Source organism: Ceratotherium simum, chromosome 6 (genome assembly GCF_057802395.1).
Source record: "Ceratotherium simum simum isolate JZ-2026a chromosome 6, ASM5780239v1, whole genome shotgun sequence".
NCBI classification, from domain to species: Eukaryota; Metazoa; Chordata; class Mammalia; order Perissodactyla; family Rhinocerotidae; genus Ceratotherium; species Ceratotherium simum.
Genome location: NC_141905.1, coordinates 91,014,922 through 91,033,092, shown reverse-complemented (window position 1 = coordinate 91,033,092; position 18,171 = coordinate 91,014,922). Strand labels below are relative to the sequence as shown.

The following is an 18,171-nucleotide window of genomic DNA, read 5'->3' as shown; positions in this document are numbered from 1 at the left end:
GCGTCCTCCTGCCCCATCTCCGCCCACCACCCCCAGCCTCCCCTTCTGCCTCTGGGCTCAAGACAGTCTCAACAGGCTCTCGCCTGGTCCCTTGAACCTCCTCCCGCCCTCCAGGGCCCCTCTCTCCACAGCTGCAGAGGTGTCTTTCTAAAATGAGAATCTGAGCACATCACTGCCCTGCTTAAAGCTCTCCAGTGTCTTCCGCCTCCACAGGAGGATGTTCAGATAACGCCTTCTCAGCCCCACTGGTCACCCCAGGGCCCCGGCCAGCCCTATACCTCAGCCCCTTCTGGTTTTGGGACTGGCTCTCCTCTCTCTGCCTCCATCATTACTGTTCCCCGCAGAGCACCCCACTCCTGCTGGGACAACTCGCAAATGCATCCTCATCCCACAAACGCACCCATGCCCACGGAACAGACCCCGTGTCCCCGCCCCCCCGTCCCTCACACCGTGGAGACCTCACTGTGCAGCAGGACTGACCAGAGCTGCACCTGTTGCATCCAGGTGTCCAAGCCAGGCTGTGAGTTCCCGTGCAGTCACCAGCAGGCCTGTGTCCTGGGCAAGGACAGGGAGGACGTGCTGACTGCCGCCTTCAGTCCCTCGCTCTGGCCCCTGGCCACCTGGTGCAGCTGGTGAGTGGACAGACGAAAGAGCTGCAGGCTTCCGAGTGTCCAAGCAAGCGTGGGGTCCTGGGGAGGCCCCTAGGAAGAGGCACCCAGGGCCTGGGCTGGCCGCTGCGCCGCCCCGCACAGCGCCTGTTTGACCTCCGGTTCCACGTGCAGTAGATGACGGGGTTCAGCAGGGCCATGAGCACCAAGTAGGCCACGGACACCAGCTTGTTGAGGTCGAAGGAGTAGATAGCGCGCGGCCGGGTGTAGATGAAGAGGGAGGCCAAGTAGAAGAAGGCAGACGGGATGCACAGCACGGCGCTGATGACGGCGGTGTAGGAGGAGACGGTGAGCAGCCCCGGCCCCAGCAGGATGAGCAGCGCTAGGAGGAAGTCCACAAGCTCAGCCATGGACGTGTTGGGGCACTCCAGCCTCAGCAGCGGGGACACGTCACAGAAGAAGTGGTTCATGACGTTGGGGCCACAGTAGCCCAGGCACAAGATGAAGACCTTTCCCAGGGAGATGCTGAAGGCCGAGAGCCAGGACCCGGCCGCCAGAAGGCTGCAGAGGCCAGGGCTCATGACGGCCAGGTAGCGCAGGGGGCTGCAGATGGCCACGTAGTGGTGGAAGGCCATGACGCCCAGGAGTGCGCACTCAGTGCAGGCCCACGCCAGGAGGAAGTACAGCTGCGCCATGCAGCCCGAGAAGGAGACGCGGCGGAGCTCGGGCCCCACCAGGCTGAGCAGCAGCTTGGGCATGGTGACGGAGATGTACCACACCTCCAGGAAGGACAGGTTGCCCAGGAAGATGTACATGGGCTTGTGCAGGGGGTGCTGATGCGGATCACAGCAATGACGACCACATTCTCCATGACAGTCAGAGTGTAGCCAGCAGGAACAGCACCAGCAGGCACATGTGCAGGCCCAGTGAGCCCGGGAAGCCCATCAGGATGAACTCGGTCACTTCTGAGCGGTTGTCCCTGGCAGACATGGCAGCATGACCCCGCCGGGGGGCGGAGGCAGCGTGTTAGATGCGGCTGAGGGTTGGGGGAGGGAGAGGAGAAGTGGGGGGAGGTGGGGGAGGGGAGGTGAGGGGGGTGGGGGATGCTGCCCCCCCTTTGCTGTGTGTGAGGAGCTCCCCACGGTGGGAGGGGGGGCCCGGTCCTCTCTGTGTCCCTCCAGAGGGCCCATGGTTGGCCCACAGCATCCTCCAGTTTCCGCCTGGCACTAGGTGGGAGCTGGACAGACGTGGGCTCTGCTCTGGGGCTGCCAGCGGGCCCTGGCCACAGACGTTGGACAGATGCTGTTGTTTCATGAGGGGACGTGCAAAGCACCACGAGGGGGCCTCAGGAGCCCGACGGGAGCCTGCAAACAGGCATGCATGAGGCAGAGCTGCTTCACTGTAGCCACGGCTGAGCAAGGAGGTTCTGGGGCCTGGTGCCCTGTGCCCTCTGGTCCCAGCCCCCTCAGTGACGCTCAGGGGGCTTCCAGGGGGCAGGGCTGGTGACAGCTTCCTCCTGCTGCAAGGAGTTATTTTCAAGGGCTTGGAAGGACCAGATCCTGAAGACAGAAGCCAGCTCCCTCTGCCCCCGCCTGGCTGTGGCAGCCTGGGTCTCTTCACTCCTGGCGGCCTGTGGGTTTGTGACTCTGATGCTCCCCGAAATGTGGCTGAGCCCTGTACAGTGCCCCTGCACCCTGCCCCACATCAGCCTGTCCTCTTCGTTCCAGGAACAGGCCCCCCTGGAACATTTCCATGGACCACAGGCTGTGTGGCCCCTGTCCTGCATCTTACCACCAGGAGCCCTCAGGGGGCGCCCCCCATGCAAGCTTCAGCCCGCCCTGAAGCCTCAGAGCTGAACCCAGAGCAGCCCCCCACCGGCCCTGATGGAGTAGATGTTCCCTGGACCACACCTTCTCCAGGAGGCCTGTGTGCCCAGAGCCCTGCAGCCTGGGCTCCCCCAGCCCCAGGCCCCACTTGAGTCCCCTCCGCAGTGCCATCTCCTGGAACTCCAGCACTCCCCGGCCTCTCTCCACCTCTGCCCTCCTCCATGTGCTGCTCAGTCCTTCTCCAGGTGGCGCATTCGGGGGGCAGCAGAGCCCAGAGCTCCAGAGGGTGGGGCCCTCCCCCGGCCCCCTGTGCCTTGGACACATCACCTGCCCTCTCCGTGCCTCGCATCTCTCAGCTGTCCGAGGATCAGCGGGACCCTCACTGGGCTCACAAGAGGGGGTGGGGGGCACATGAGCCCCCAGGACCACAGAAGGCCTGCACACCTGCTGCACTCGCTCTGGGGCGTCCAGTGGCCTGCAGGACGGAGGTGACGCTGAGCAACAGGAGTGTCGGATCTTGGTGGGGTCGTCCTTTGGTGTGGCTGGGGCCCTGGGTAAAATGACCCCTGTGTCCCTCTATCTCTATCCCCCCACCATGGCTCCTGGTGACCCCGACAACTGGTGTCTACTCAGATCGGCCGCTGACCCGCTGTGGGACTTGGAACAAACATCTCTCCTCATCCAGTCTCCCTTGTCTATCTGAAAGACAAGCAGAAGCACTGCCTTATCTGACGGGATGGGGCGGGGGAGGTGTTGCAGCAGGAACCCACGTCCTCGTCACACAGACACATGGAGACGGTGGAAGGTCACTGCACTTCACTGAGATGCATCAGCCAAAACACATGCTCCCCAAACCTGACCTGAGCACAGAATCACACACACCCATCCCCCAAACTCAGATTCACACCCAGGTACCCTGAGTCAAAGCTACATCCACCTCCACACCGGGACATGCACCCCCAAGCAGATCCAGACCCCCCCACACACAGACGTCGGCACCCAGGCCTTAGACAGACACACAGATGTCCACGTCTGCCCAGGAGACCGACAGACACCAAGCCCCTCATCCAAGCCTCATGAGCCACACCCTCTCCCACAAAAACACGTTAACAAACACAGCTCTGACACAGGGATAAACGCCAAGCCACAGACACCCTGCTCCTCATGCAGACACAGCTCTGTTTACCAACAGACCCTGGACGGGCTTCCTGCCCAACGTCACTCATGCATGGGTCCACACAGGTGTGCTCACAAACATAGGCACATAGAGACACACAGGTACACACAGACACAGGCACATACACAGGTGCACACACAGACACACAGGTGCACACGCAGACACACATGGACACACACAGTTACACAGACACACAGGTGCACACACAGACACACAGGAGCACACAGACACACAGGTGCACATGCAGACACACAGGTGCACACAGGTGCACAGACACACAGGTGCACACACAGGCACACACAGACACATAGGTGCACACACAGACACACAGGTGCACACATACACACAGGTGCACACTAAGACACACACAGACACAGGTGCACACAGACACTCAGGTGCACACACACAGACACGCAGGTGCACACACAGACACACATGCAGACACACAGGTGCACACACAGGCACATGAACCCCTCCGCTCTCACCTGTGGGAGGCTAACAAGGTTTTAGGTGGCGGATCTGGACTTGAGCCCCAGCCCTGCCCTACTCTCTGCGCTGACCTGTGGCGGGGAGGGTCTGACAGTTCTCTGAACTCCGGAGGACTCAGTGCCGCTCACTTGGGGCAGGGACCTGGCAAACATGGTTCCTTTTCTGGTCCTGGAGCGCTCAGAGGGGCTCAGCGTGGGAGAGGCAGCGGGCATGGTTCTGCAGGGGGATGAGGGCGGGGTCAGGGCTGACAGAGGCTGACCACGGGCTCTCACAAGGCCACGTCCTGCCCTCAGCTGAAACCAGCCCTGGGTGCTGGGCCCCGAGGACCTCTCCCTCCCTGGGCTGCCGGGTTCCCTGTGACCATCCGGATCTGTTCCAACCAGGACAGAGCATGGAGGATGAAGGTGAGAGGAGCCTGGCTTCAAAGACCCCCTCACAATGAAAGAGACCCCTCTAGTTGGAGACAGCAGTCGGTGCCGGATGCACCAGACGGACGGAAGCAGGGGCCTCCTCCAGTGCCTGTACTGCACAGGAGCAGGAATCAAGTTTTGGGGGAAAAGCAGGAGGGACCCCAGTCTCCTGCTGTTGGGCACGTCCCGCCTGCGTGGGGAGAGCGGCCGAGGACCAGGCAGACCGGGAGCCCACGCACCCCCTTCCCAGGCCAGGAGTGTGTTTCTAAAGGATAATCCTGTCGTAAAGGGGAAGCCAGCCTCAGCCCTCACTCACTCCCTCCTCATATGAAATGAACACACAGAAGACAGAGGCGGTGGAGGAGGAGCTGGAGCTGGGCAGAGGGAGCCAGGTTCCTTCCCTCCTGCTGTCCCAGGGTCTGGTGCACGAGACACCTGGACACAGGCAGCTCCTCCTGGGATGCCCCTCAGGTCTCCACCCAGGGACCTGCCTCCCCCTTGACAAGCCGTAAGCCAAAGTGGCCAGAATCAGAGGCCAAATGGAAACCTGTACCCCTTCCTGCCGTCCTCTTGGGGACAGGGCAGTGTGATCTGGATGGCAGGAGGGATCTGGGATCGGGTACAGGTATGGAGGCACCCTCACCCACCCAGCAGTGCTCCGTGCAGCAGAGGGGCTGGAGCAGAAACCACTGCCTCCACCTGGCCAGAGCTGTGGTGCAGGAGCGGGCCCAGGACGTGCCCCGGACCCTGCTCTCCTGGTGGGGTCTCCAGGTCGGCTGAGAGCCGCTGGCTCAGAGTGGTCCGGCTGAGCCTCCTCCCTGGCACGGGGTCCAGTGTCTGCCACACTGCCCTTCAGCTACTGTCTGTGCTCAATCCAAGAAGGGACCCCACAGGCCACAGTGGACAGCTGACCAGCCCCGTCGAGGTGGCTAGAGCTGCCCACCCAGCATGGGGTCCTGGCCCCAGTAGAGCCTCTGGGGCTGCCCTATCCAGGGGCCCTGGGGTGGGGGGAGCAGGTTGTCTCTGTGTCTCTGCCCCAAAGTCACTTTACAGAAGTCACGTTTACTCATTCGTCACTCAGTGATGTTGGCTGGCTCCTTACTGCGGCTCAGGTCAGGCTCTCACTCGGGACACAGCACCGAGCAGACAAGCTCCTGCCGTGTGGAAGAGTGAGGAGTCCACGGCTCCGGGATCGGGGGCTGGAGGGCTGGGGGAGTCGGGAGTAAGTCTCACGTGCTGATTTAGAGGTGAAGAGACAGGTGGAGACGTGGACACATGAGTCTGGAGTCAGAGCTGGGCTGGGAGTGGGGATTCAGGGTCCATCAGGGTGTGACGGTCTTACGTCGTGAGACTGAGGAGAAGACCACGGACGGGGGCCTCGCGGATGAGGGTGTGGATGAGAAAGGAGCCGGGCAGGGCCAGGTGGGAAGAGGGATGGTGTAAGTGGTGACTATTTAAAGACTTCATGATGGGTCGATTCAGGCTGTAATTTTAGGGGGCCGAGAGCTGATGTGGCCACATTGATGACCCAGGGAGGACCCTCAGATGTGTGGATGGCGTCGCCACACGTCCACTCTCTCGGTCCTATGCCATCTCTCCCCGCTGGGCCTCGAGGCAGGGGAGCGGCTGTGGGCTCCTGGGCAGGGCTGCCCACCCTCTGGGCCTCTGTCCGCAGCACCTCGGCCCTCAGCTCCCCTCGGATCCGCCCGTGCCAACCAGGCCACTTTGCAGAAAGGCACTAAAACCTCCCAGGGGATGTGGCTCTCGGCCCCACATGAGCACCCCCGCCTCCCCCAGAGTCCCTGGTGCAAATCTCCCCACGCCTGCGCCCTCCCAGGAGGCTGGGACCACAGGCCCTCTAGGGTCAGGGGTCGGACGGCCCCGGAGGCTGTTCAGGCACCGAGGCTGCAGAGCTACTGGGACCTCTCGCTCTTGAAGACTTTCTTCTTGGGAACCCCAGCACCCATGGACAGCCCACCCAACCTGCGGCCGCTGGTTCCTCAACCTCCTGCTTCCCAGGGCCCTGCTCCCCCAGGCCATCTCAGCCCCTCCCCAATGACACCCCAGCTTCCCCTCACCCAGAACTTCACCTCTGGGTCTGAGATGTGGGGACTAAGGTGCTGCCCATTTCTCAGGGTCATACCCACGACACCCCTTGGCCCACCTCCATGAGCGCCACCCCCTCCCCACCTGCAGGGTCAGCGCTCACCCCACCACCTGCAGAGCCCCCAGTCTCTGTCCCTGCAGCAGAGCCCCGCAGCTCCACGTGAGTGCCCGCAGCCCTCGCTCTGGCCTCTGCCCTCTGCCTTCTGGGATGGCTTCCTGAACTCTCTACCTGCCCCCACCCCTTCTCAGAAAGCAAGCCAACCGGCAGGGGTGCCTGGTTTCCTGCTTACCCCGCAGAGACCTTATCTTTGTCCACACACATCCTGGGGGGCCTTGGCCAGCCTGTGCCCAGCTCTCCACCCCATCCCCCACCTCCTGAGGACCCTTCCTGGGGGCTTCCTCCTGGGTCTTCACCTTCTTTCTCTTCTGGCTTCTCACATTGGCCTGGAAACAGGCTCCAGCCTCCTGTCTTATAAATAAAGGGCAGGAAGCCCCAGCCTCTCTGCCCCTTGGGCGCCAGCATCCTTACCCCATTGGTATGTTCATGCCCACGTGAGCGTTCCCATCAGCTAGGCAGGAGGCCTCCCCAACTCCAGCCTCTGACTGGCCCTTGGAGGCACTCAGTGGTGTATGCGGGAAGGGGGGACTCCACTGCCAGCCCTGCTCTCTGCTTCACCCCAAGCTGCCCAGCCAGCACAGCCTGGGAAACCCCAATGACTCCATTACTGTTACTCCAGACCCAGCTGCTCAGTTCTGCTTGTACTGACTTGGATGGCTGTTCCGCCCATGGGATTTCTATGTAAATTTTAGAATCATTCTGTCAAATCCAGTTCCCCTCCTTCGATAGTTTAATTTGGGGAAATCTTATGTCTTTGCAAGATTGAGTCTTCCAGCCCATAAACTTGGTGTATTTCCACACTTGCTTAAACTTTCCTTTAATGTCTCTCAATTTTCTGCATAAAGTCTTCCACATCTTTCATTAGAGCAATTCCTAGATATTCAATATTTCTGTAACTTTTGTAAGTGGTAACTATTTAAAAGAATTCATTTTCTGTTTATTGCTCTTACGTTGAAAGACAAGTGACTTTTGTTTATTGACTGTGTCCAGTGCCCTTCCCAAACTTTCTATGAGTTCTTCTGACTTACCTCTAGATTCCTCTGGATTTTTTACATTCCCGGTGGCCCTGTCTCTGAGTAATGATGGTTTCACTCTCATTTCCAACCTTTTCTTGACTTCTCGTAACCTCCTGCACCGATGGGGACGTCCGGGGCAATGTCAGCAGATGTGGTGAGAGCAGCCTCCTGTGCTGTCTCTGGCTTCAGAAAGCAGGATGTTTGCTGTGAGTTGTGTTTCGATGATACTTATTATCAGATTAAGGAAATTTCCTCCTATTTCTAGTTTGCAAGACTGTATTTATCTATTATCATAAATGGATATTGAATTTTATAAATTTTTTGGCATCTGTTCAGATGACAATATGACTTTTCTCCCTTAGTATTTCAGTGTGGCACGTTACCAAGGTTAGTTTTCTGGTGTTAGACCAACTTTGCACTCCTGGAGAAGAGCCAGCATGGGTGTTAATTAGTAGGCTTTGCACACATTGCCCGTTCTACTGGCTCTGGGCCTGGGTTTTCTTTGTGGGAGGTTTATGTTTCTTTAAAAACAGTGTTATTGAGGTATAATTGACATACAATAAACAGTACATATTTGAAGTGTACGGTGTGGGTAGTTTTGACATACGTGTGCACCCACAAAACCGTCACCACAATCAGGAGAACGTGCTTTCCCATCACCCCGAGCTCCTCCTTCCTGCCCTTCCCACACCCACCCCCAGGCAACCACTGACCTGCTTTCCATCCCTGGAGGTCAGTCTGCATTTCCTAGAAACACGTAAATGGCACATACAGCATGTATTCTTTTCAGTCTGGCTTCTTTAACTCAGCATCATTCTGAGCTCCATCCGTGTTGTGTTCCATAGTTCACTCCTGTTTATTTTATTACGTCCATTGTATGGATGTCCACAGTCTGTTTGTCATTCACCCGTTGATGGACATTCAGTTGTTTGCAGTTTTTGGCTATTATGAATGATACTGCTAAGAGGATTCATGTACAAGTCTTTTTATACACATATGTTGTAATTCTCTTGGGTAAATACCTAGGAGTAGAACAGCTGGATCAGAGGATAGGAGGGTGTGAACTTATTATGAAGCCCGGACTGTTTTCTACAGCAGTCGTTCTATTCTGAGTTCTGGTTCCTCCATACCCTCTCCAACAATTCAAGTGGTCAGAGTTTTAATTTTAGCCATTTTAATAGGTGTGTAGTGGTCTTGCCTTGTGGTTTTAATTGGCATTTCCCTAATGAGTTATTTGCCATCCATGTTTCTTCTTTGCTGAAGTTCAGATATTTTGCCTATTATTTTATTTGGTTGTTTGTTGTTTTATTCTTGAGTATGAGAGTATCTTCTGGATAGAAGTGCTTTATTAGATACATGAATTTCAAATATTGTCTCCCAGTCTATAGCTTGTGTTTTTGTTCTCTTAACAGTCTATTTCAAGGAGAAGTTTTTAATTTTGATGAACTCCAATTTATCTATTGGCTCCTTTATATTTCATATTTTGGGTGTCATATCTAAGAAATATTTTCATAATCCAAGATCACAAAGAGTTTTTCCTGTGTTTGCTTCTAGAAATTTTATAACTTTAGGTTTTACATTTAGATCTTTGATTCATTTTGAGTTAATTTTTGCATATGGTCTGAGGTATGGATCAAAGTGTGTTTTTTTCTACTGAATTACCTTTGCACCCCTGACAGAAATCAGTTATCCATATATTTGTGAGTCTCTCTATTCAGTCCCGCTGATCTATTTGTCTATCGTGACACCAACATCACATTTTCTTGATTACTACAGCTTTATAATAAATCTTGAAATCAGGTGGTATTGGTTCTCCAAATTTCTTACTCTTTTTCAAAGTTGTTTTGGCTCTTCTAGGTCTTTTGAACGTCCATATGAATTTTAGAATAAGTTTGCCAATTTCTACAAAAATGCTTCCTGGAGGTTTTGACTGAGATTGCATTGAATCTATAGATCAGTTTGGTGAGAACTGACATGTTAACAACACTGAGTCTTCTGGCCCATGAACACAGAATATCTCTCGATTTATTTAGGTCTTTTTGATTTGACTTAGCAGTCACTTGTAGTTTTCAGTGTATAGATCTTTCATTTCTTTTGTTGGATATATTCCTAAGTAATTCACATTTTTGGTGATGTTGTAAGTGGTATTTTCAAGTTTTAATTTGTAACTGTTTGTTGCTAGTGTACAGAAGTACTGTTGATTTTTGCATACTGACCTTGTGTCATGCAACATTGCTAAACTCACTTATTAGTTCAAAAAGTTAAGTAGAGACATGGAAGATACAAAAAAGACCCAAATCAAACTTTTAGAGAAGAAAACTATACTGTGTGCAATGCAAATTATACCGGATGGGATTATATATATATATATATATATATATATATGTTAAATACTTTACAAGAGAAGATGCATATAATGAGTAAGGAGAAGGAGAATTTTAGTAAGACATGGATAATCCAGAAAAAAGCCAAATGAAAATCTTAGAACTGAAAAATACAATATCTGCTATTAAAAATCATTGGACAGAATTAAAATCAGATTGGACATGAAATAAAAGGATTATGTGAAATTCTATAATATTACTTCAAGGTAGAATGTTGTGAGTTAGGAATGCCTATTGTGTTAGCAATATAGCTAAAAGCCGATAGAAATAAAATGGAATTCTAAAAAAATACTTAATTAACCCAAAAGAAGTTAGGAAAAGAGGAATAAGGAGTCGATGGACAAATAGAAAACAAACAGCAAAGTGGCAAACTCTGCCATGTCAACACTGCAGTTAATATAAATGGACTGGGCAATCTAATAAAGTGGCAGACTGGATAAAAAAACAAAGCCAAGTTATAGGCCATTCACAAGAGATGTGCTTTAAATATAATGACACAAATAGGATAAAAATTAAAAAATGAAAAAAATACATACCATGCAAACAGTAAGTACGTGAAAGCCGGTGTGGCTACGTGAATGAAAGACAAGGTAGACTTCAGGACAAGGAGTGTTCCTGAGACTGATGATCATCTTGTAATGACAACAGGGCCAATCCACCAGGATGACAAGGTAGTCTTAAAGCTGAATGCAATTGTTAACAGTTTCAAAATACACGAAGCCAAAACTGACACAACTAAGAGCAGAAACAGACAAAACTATATTATATGTTGGAGGATTTAGTATTCCATGCTCAGTCATTGACAGAATATATATACAAAAGACTCAGTTATTCACAGAAAATATAAACAACACTATCAACTAAAATGACCTGATAAAAATTCAAAAACATTACACCGAACAATCACACAAAACACGTTCTTTTCAAAAGCATATGGTAAATTCACCAACATAGAATGTACCTGGACCATACAATAAATGTCAATACATTTGAAAGGACTGAAATCATAAGAGTATTTTTTCAGACCACACAGAACTAAACTAGAAACCAACGAAAGAAATGTGTCTGGAAACTCCCTGAAATGTTTGGAAACTAAGCAACACACCTCTCAGCAACCCATGGGTCCAAGAAGAAATCGCAAAGGAAATGAGAAAATATTTCAAACTGAATGATGATGAATACAAAGCAAAACCTTCTACAAACAAAAAGCCAGACCCAGATGACTTAAAACACTTAAGGAAAAATAACGCCCGTCATACACAAACTGGAGAGAAGAAATAAAGGAGAAGGAGATGCTTCACACATGCATTTTACTGAGGCCAGCAGAACCCTGATATCGAAATCTGTGACGAAAATACAGAACAGCATACTTTATGTACATAAAATCCCTCACAAAACATTTGCAATTAAATTTTAGCAACATAAACAAGCGTGATGTATCATAACTAGGCTCACTTGGCCCAGGAATGGAAGGTTAGATTAACATTCAAAAATCATCAAAGTAATTTGCCATACTAGCAGAATAAAGCAGGGAAATTACATGCTTATCACAATAGATGCAGAAATTCATCTGAGCAAGTTCAACACTTATTCATACCAAACCCAAAATTTAAATAGACATGCAAAGGACCTCAAATGACCACAGAAAATCTTGAAAAAGAACAAAATGTCAGGACTTATAATATTTCATTTCATTCTATAGCCACAATAAGCAGTGACAGTGGGATTGGCATGAGGACAGACAAGTAGATGAATGGACAAATGGGCAGTCCAGAAGTAAACCTGCGCACACTCAGTTGATTTCAGTCAGAGCACAAAGGCATTTTACGGGAGAGGGGAGCCTTCAGCCAGTTGTGTCAGAAGCCCTCTCAGGAAAACCAAAAACCTAGGCATCTCCCTCACACCACACACAAGAATGAATTTGAGATGGTCCTAGGCCTAAATGTAAGCACTAAAATGATGAAACATCTAAAAGAAGACACAGGAAAATATCTTTACAACCTTGGGAAAGCAAAGTTTTCTTAAAGAGAATACAAAAAGGAAAAAATTGATAAATTGGACTCCATAAGAATTAAAACCTCTGCTCATCAAAAGACAAAATGAAAAGGCAAGCCAGAGACTGGGAGAAAATGACCAAGAACTTGTACCCAGAAAACATAAAGAACTCCTACAAATCAATAATAAAAAGACATAACAAGAATAACAAAAAGACAAATAACTCCAACAGATGATTCTCAAAAGATATGTGATTGGCCAATAAGCACATGAAAAGGTGCTCAACATCATTAGTCATCAGGAAAATGCAAATCAAAACCTTCATGAGATAACACTCCACACACACCAGAATGGACAAAATTAAAAACATTGACCACATCAACTGTTGGAGAGGAGGCGGAGGAACCAGAACTCAGAATAGTAAGACCACTTGGAAGAGTTTGGGCTTCATAATACGTTCACATACTCCTGCCTCTGATCCAGCCATTCTACTCCAAGGTACTTACTCAAGAGAAATGAAAATACATGTCCATCCACCGAAAGACTCCTACAAGAATGTCCATAATAGCTTTATTCGTAATAGCCCCAACTGTACACACTCCAGGAAATCAATATTGGTACAATCCATGGAGTTTATTCAGATTTCGCTGGTTATGCAAGCACCCATTTGTGCGTCCGTGTAACTCACAATTTTATCATGTGTGTATCTTCACGTAACCACCACAGTAACTGAGTTAACTGTGTCATTACCACAAGCTCCCTGGTGCTACCCTTTATAGTCAACCCCTCCATCCCCACACACCTAACCCCAGGAAACCACTAATCTGTTCTTCATCTCTATAATTATCTTATTTCAAAAATGTTGTATAAATGGAATCACGTACAGTTGCTCTCTATATCTGGCAGGTTCTGCATCCGAAGATATGAAGGGATGACTAAAGGATTGAGCATCCTCGAATATTCTGAACCTTGGAGGGGGCAGGGGGGTCCTGGAACCAATCCCTTGAAGATGCCAAGGGATGACTGTAGTATGTATCCTTCTGAGATTAGCTTTTTTCATTCAGCATAATTTCCTTGAGGTTTATCCAAGTTGTTGTGTATCAATAGTTCATTCCTTTTTATTGCTGAGTAATGTTCCATGGCATGGATGCACCACAGTTTATTTAACCATTGACCCATTGAAGGACATTTAAGTAGTTTCCAGTTTCTGGCTACTATGAATACAGCTGCTATGAGCATTGGTGTACAAATTTCTCCATGAAAATAAGTTTTCAATTTTCTGGGATAAATGCCCAAGAGTGCAATTACTGAGTCATATGGTAAGTCTAGTTTTGGGTTTAAAAAGAACTGCCAAATTATAGCTGTATCATTTACACTCCCACCAGCAATGCATGATGATTCAGTTTCTTGACTTCCTTCCCAGCATTTGGTATTGTCACTAACTTTTTAAAAAGCCATTCTGGTAGTTCTGTAGTGATATCTTACTGTGTTTTTAGTTTGCATTCACCTAATGGCTAATGAAGTTGAACATCTTTCATGTCTTATATGACTCTGTATATCCTCTTCCGTGAAATGACTCTGCATGCTTATTTTCTAATTGAATATTTTTAAATGTTGAATTTTTAGAGTTTGTTATATACTCTGAATACAAGTCCTGTATTGAGTATGTGATTTGCATATTATTCTCCCAGTGTGTAAGTATTTTCACAAAGCAAAGATTTTTAATTTTTACAGGGTCCCATTTATCATTTTTATGGAATTTTGCTTTTGGTGTCAAATCTAAGAATACTTTGCCTCATCTTAGGTCTCAAAGATTTTATTCCATCTTTTTCTAGAAGTTTTTTAGTTTTACATTTTACATTTAAGTCCATGATCCTTTTTGAGTTAATTTTTGTATAAAGTATGAGGTTTAGGTTGAGGTTCATTTTCCCCATGGCTATCTAATTCTCCCAGCACCACTTATTGAAAAGTTTACCCCTCTTCCATTTAATTGCTTTTGTTCTTTTGTCAAAAATTAATTAAGCATATTTGTGTGACTCTGTTTCTTGGTCTTCGTTCTGTTCCATTTATCTACATGTCTTGATTACCGTAAATATTTAGAAAGTCTTAACATTGGAAAAAGTGATTCCTCCCATCTTTTCCCCCCAAAATATCAGGCTATTCTAGGATCTTTCATTTTCCATATAAATTTTAGAATAGGTTTGTCCATGTCTACAAAAAGTCTTGCGGAGATTTGGATAGGAATTGCCTTAAACCATACATCAATTTATGGAGAATTGACATCTTCACTATGTTGAGTCTTCCAATCCACGAAGACATATGTCTCTCCAAGTATTTAGAGAGTATTTGACTTCCTTCATCAGCATTTGGTAATTTTCATCAGACTTATCCTGCACACATTTTGTTAGATTTATGCCTAAGTGTTTCATGTTCTTTGGAGAAATTATAAATTATATTGCAGTTTTTATTTTGAGTTCCACTTGTTCATTGTTAGTATATAGAAATGCAATTTATTTTTGTGTTTTGGTCTTATATCCTGTGATCTTACTGAATTCACTTATTAGTTCCAGGAGATTTTTTTTTTTTGGTAGACTACTTGGGATTTTCTACATAGATAATTATGTCGTCTGTAAATAGAGATTTTTTTTATTTCTTCTTTTCCAATATGTAAGCTTTTATTTCTTTTCTTTTGTTTCCTTTTTTTGCCTTATTGCAATGGCTGGAACTTCCAGTAATATGTTGAATAAGAGTGGTGAGAATGTTTGGACGTCATTGTATTGTTCCTGATCTTAGAGAGAAAACATTCAGTCTTTCACCATTAAGTATGATGTTAATTGTAGGTTTCTTTGTAGATGCTCTTTATGAGGTTGAGGAAGTTCCTCTCTACTTCTAGTTTTCTGAGAGTTTTTTATTTATCATGAATGGGCTGTGAATTTTGTCAAATGCTTTTTCTGCATCATTTGATTGATAATGTGATTTGTCTTCTTTAGCCTATTGATGTGGTGGACTACAATGATTGACTTTCCAATATTGCCCCAGCCTTCGATGCCTGGAATTATTACACTTAGCTGTAGTGTATATCCTTCTTATATATTGGATTATATTTGATAAAATTCTGTTTGGGGTTTTGCATCTAAATTCATTAGAGATATTGGTCTGTAGCTTTCTTTTTCTGTGCTGTCTTTAAGTATCAGGCCAATCTTAGTCTTATAAAACAAATTGGGAAGTGTTCCATCTTCTTTTATTTTCTGGAAGAGATTGTGTGGAGTTGGTGTATTCGTCTTTAAATGTTTGGTAAAATTCTCTAGTGAAACCATCTCGGCCTAGAGATTTCTTTTTCAGGAATATTGAAACTGTAGTTTTTAGAATAGCTTTAGATTTACAAAAAATAGAGAAGATAGTACAGTGAGTTACCATATACCCACACCCAGTTTTATTATTATTAACATCTTACACTAGTGTGGTACATTTGCTACAATTCATGAACCAATATGGATACATCATTATAAACTAAAGTCCATACTTGGACTTCCTTAGTTTTTACCTAACGTCCTTTCCCGTCCCAGGACCCCATCTAGGATTTCACTTTACGTTTAGTTGTCACATCTCCTTAGGCTCCTCCTGGATGTGACAGTTTCTATACTTTCCTTGTTTTTGATGACCTTGACATTTTTGAGGAATACTGGTCAGGGATTTTGTAGGATGCCCTTTTCCTGGAATTTGTCTGATGTTTTTCTCATTAGATTGTGGTGATGGGTTTTGGGAGGGAGGTGGCAGAGGCGAAGTGCCATGTTGATCACATAATATCAAGGGTGCACACTACTGCTATGGTGTGAATGTTAATGATGACCTTGATGCCCCGGCTGAGGTCATGTTTGTCAGGCCCCCTCCACTGTAAAGTTACAGTAAGGTTATCCCTTCTCTCCCCTTTCTATACTTTGCTCTTTGGAGGGAAGACACTGTGTGTGGCTCACACCTGAGGAGTGGGAGGTTGTGCTCTCCCTCCATGACAGCAGAGTATCTACACAAATTATCTGGAATTCCTCTTCATGGGAGGTTTGCCTCTGCTCCCCGTTTATCTGTGTATCAGTCACTTACTTATATCAGTATGACTCACGGACATTTGCTTTACACTTGGAGTTACAACCCAGTGTGGCTATATTTTCCTTGCTGCTCATACTCTCCGGGCTTTGGCCCTCAGGAGCTCTTGAGTTAGCCCCCGGGTACTTTTTGGCAAACCTCCATCAATGTGTTTTGTTTTTTGTTATTTGTTTTGGGTCACTTCTTTACTTCCTAGCGCTATGAGATACTCCAGGCTCATCTTGTATATTTCTTGCCCCAGTCTTAGAAACAGCCATTTCTCCAAGGAGCCCTGGTGCCTTTTATTGGAGAATGGAGTTAGAAACCAATGCTGGGTGTGCTCATTGCTGCTGGAGTGTCTTTGTTTCTAGGCCTTCTCAGCTGACAGAGCAAAGAAATATCCGCATAGCTGTGCACACATCAGTACACAATTCTGTGTGTGTACACACATCTGTAAATATTCCGATATGTGGCCATCTGTATCTGTACTGAGCTAAATGTGAGCTCTTACTGACATCTCCACGTCTAGTCCATCACCACGTGGTCACTCTCGCCTCCTCTCCTCGCTGATCTGTGAACGCCCACTCCAACACTGAGAACCCTGGCTTCTTTAATAGTTATAGGACTATTCAGGTTATCTATTTCATCTTGGCTGAGTTTTAGTAGTTTCTGGTTTTCAATGATTTGGTCCTTCTTTTCTAAGTTGTCAAATTTGTGACTTTAAAGTTGTTCCTAGTATTTCCCTATTATCTTTCCGATGGCTGCAGATCTGTTGCTTCTGATTGGTTCACTGATTTGTGCCTTCTCTTTTTTCATCTTTGTCAATCTTGCTAGAGGTTTATTAATTTTACTGATTTTCTCAAAGAATCGGCTTTTTCTTTCAGTAATTGTCTCTACTGTTTTTATCTTCCTTGTTTCCTTCCCTATGCATGTATTCGCTTTATTTAGCTCTTCTTTTTCTAGCTTTTTGAGATAGAAATTTAGATGACTGGTTAGAAATCTTTCCTGTTATGTAAGCATTTAGCACTATAAATTTCCCTCTTAGCATTACTTTAGCTGTATTCCACGAATTTTGATATATTGTGTTTTCATTTTCATTCAGTTCTTTGTATTTTAACATTTCCTTTGACACTTCATCTTTGACCCATGGATTACTTAGAAGTGCATTTAATTCCTAAGTGTTTGCAGATTTTTCTGTTGTCTTTCTGTTATTGAATTCTTGTTTGAATCCCTTAAGGTCAGAAAATGTACTCTGTATGATTTCAATTCTTCTAGATTTGTGAAGGTTCGTTTCATAACGTACAACGTAGTTTTGTGAATGTCCCATGTGTGCATGAAGTGAATGTGTACCCTGCTCTGTTGTGCGGAGTGTTCTGTACCTGTCATTGAGAGCCTGTTGGCCGATGGTGTGGTCCACTTCTTCCAGATCCTTGCTGGCTTTCTGTCTAGTAGGTCTATCGACTGCTGTGGGTGGGGTGTTGAAGTCTTCAAGTTGAGTTGTGGATTTATCCATTTTTCCTTTCAGCTCTCCATTTTTTGCTTCATATATTTTGAGGCTCTGTGGTTTGGTACATACCCATTTAGGATTGCTCTTTTTGGTGGATTGGTCCCTTTATCATTATGTAACATCCCCCTTCTCCCTAGTAATTTTCTTTTATCTGAAATCTTTCTCTGATATTAATATAGCAACTCCTGCTTTTTTTGATTAATGCTTACATGAAATATATTTTTCTTGTAAACAGCACATGTTTGGGTCAATTTTTTTTTTATTTACTCTGCCAAAATCTGTCTTTAATTTGTGTATTTAGACCATTTATATTTAAATCTTGCTGACAAATTAAGGCTTCAGTCTGCCATTTTACTCTGTTTTCTGTTTGCTCCCACTGTTTCTCGTGCCTCTGCCTCTTTTTTTTTGTTTTTGTTTTTGGTGAGGAAGATCAGCCCTGAGCTAACATCTGTTGC

At 47.0% G+C, this 18,171-nt stretch overlaps 1 pseudogene; it reads right to left on the bottom strand.

Moving 5' to 3' along the window:
• Nucleotides 1-701: 701 nt before the first annotated feature.
• On the bottom strand, nucleotides 702-1,598 carry LOC101407277 (olfactory receptor 6B1-like; annotated as a pseudogene).
• Nucleotides 1,599-18,171: the final 16,573 nt, after the last annotated feature.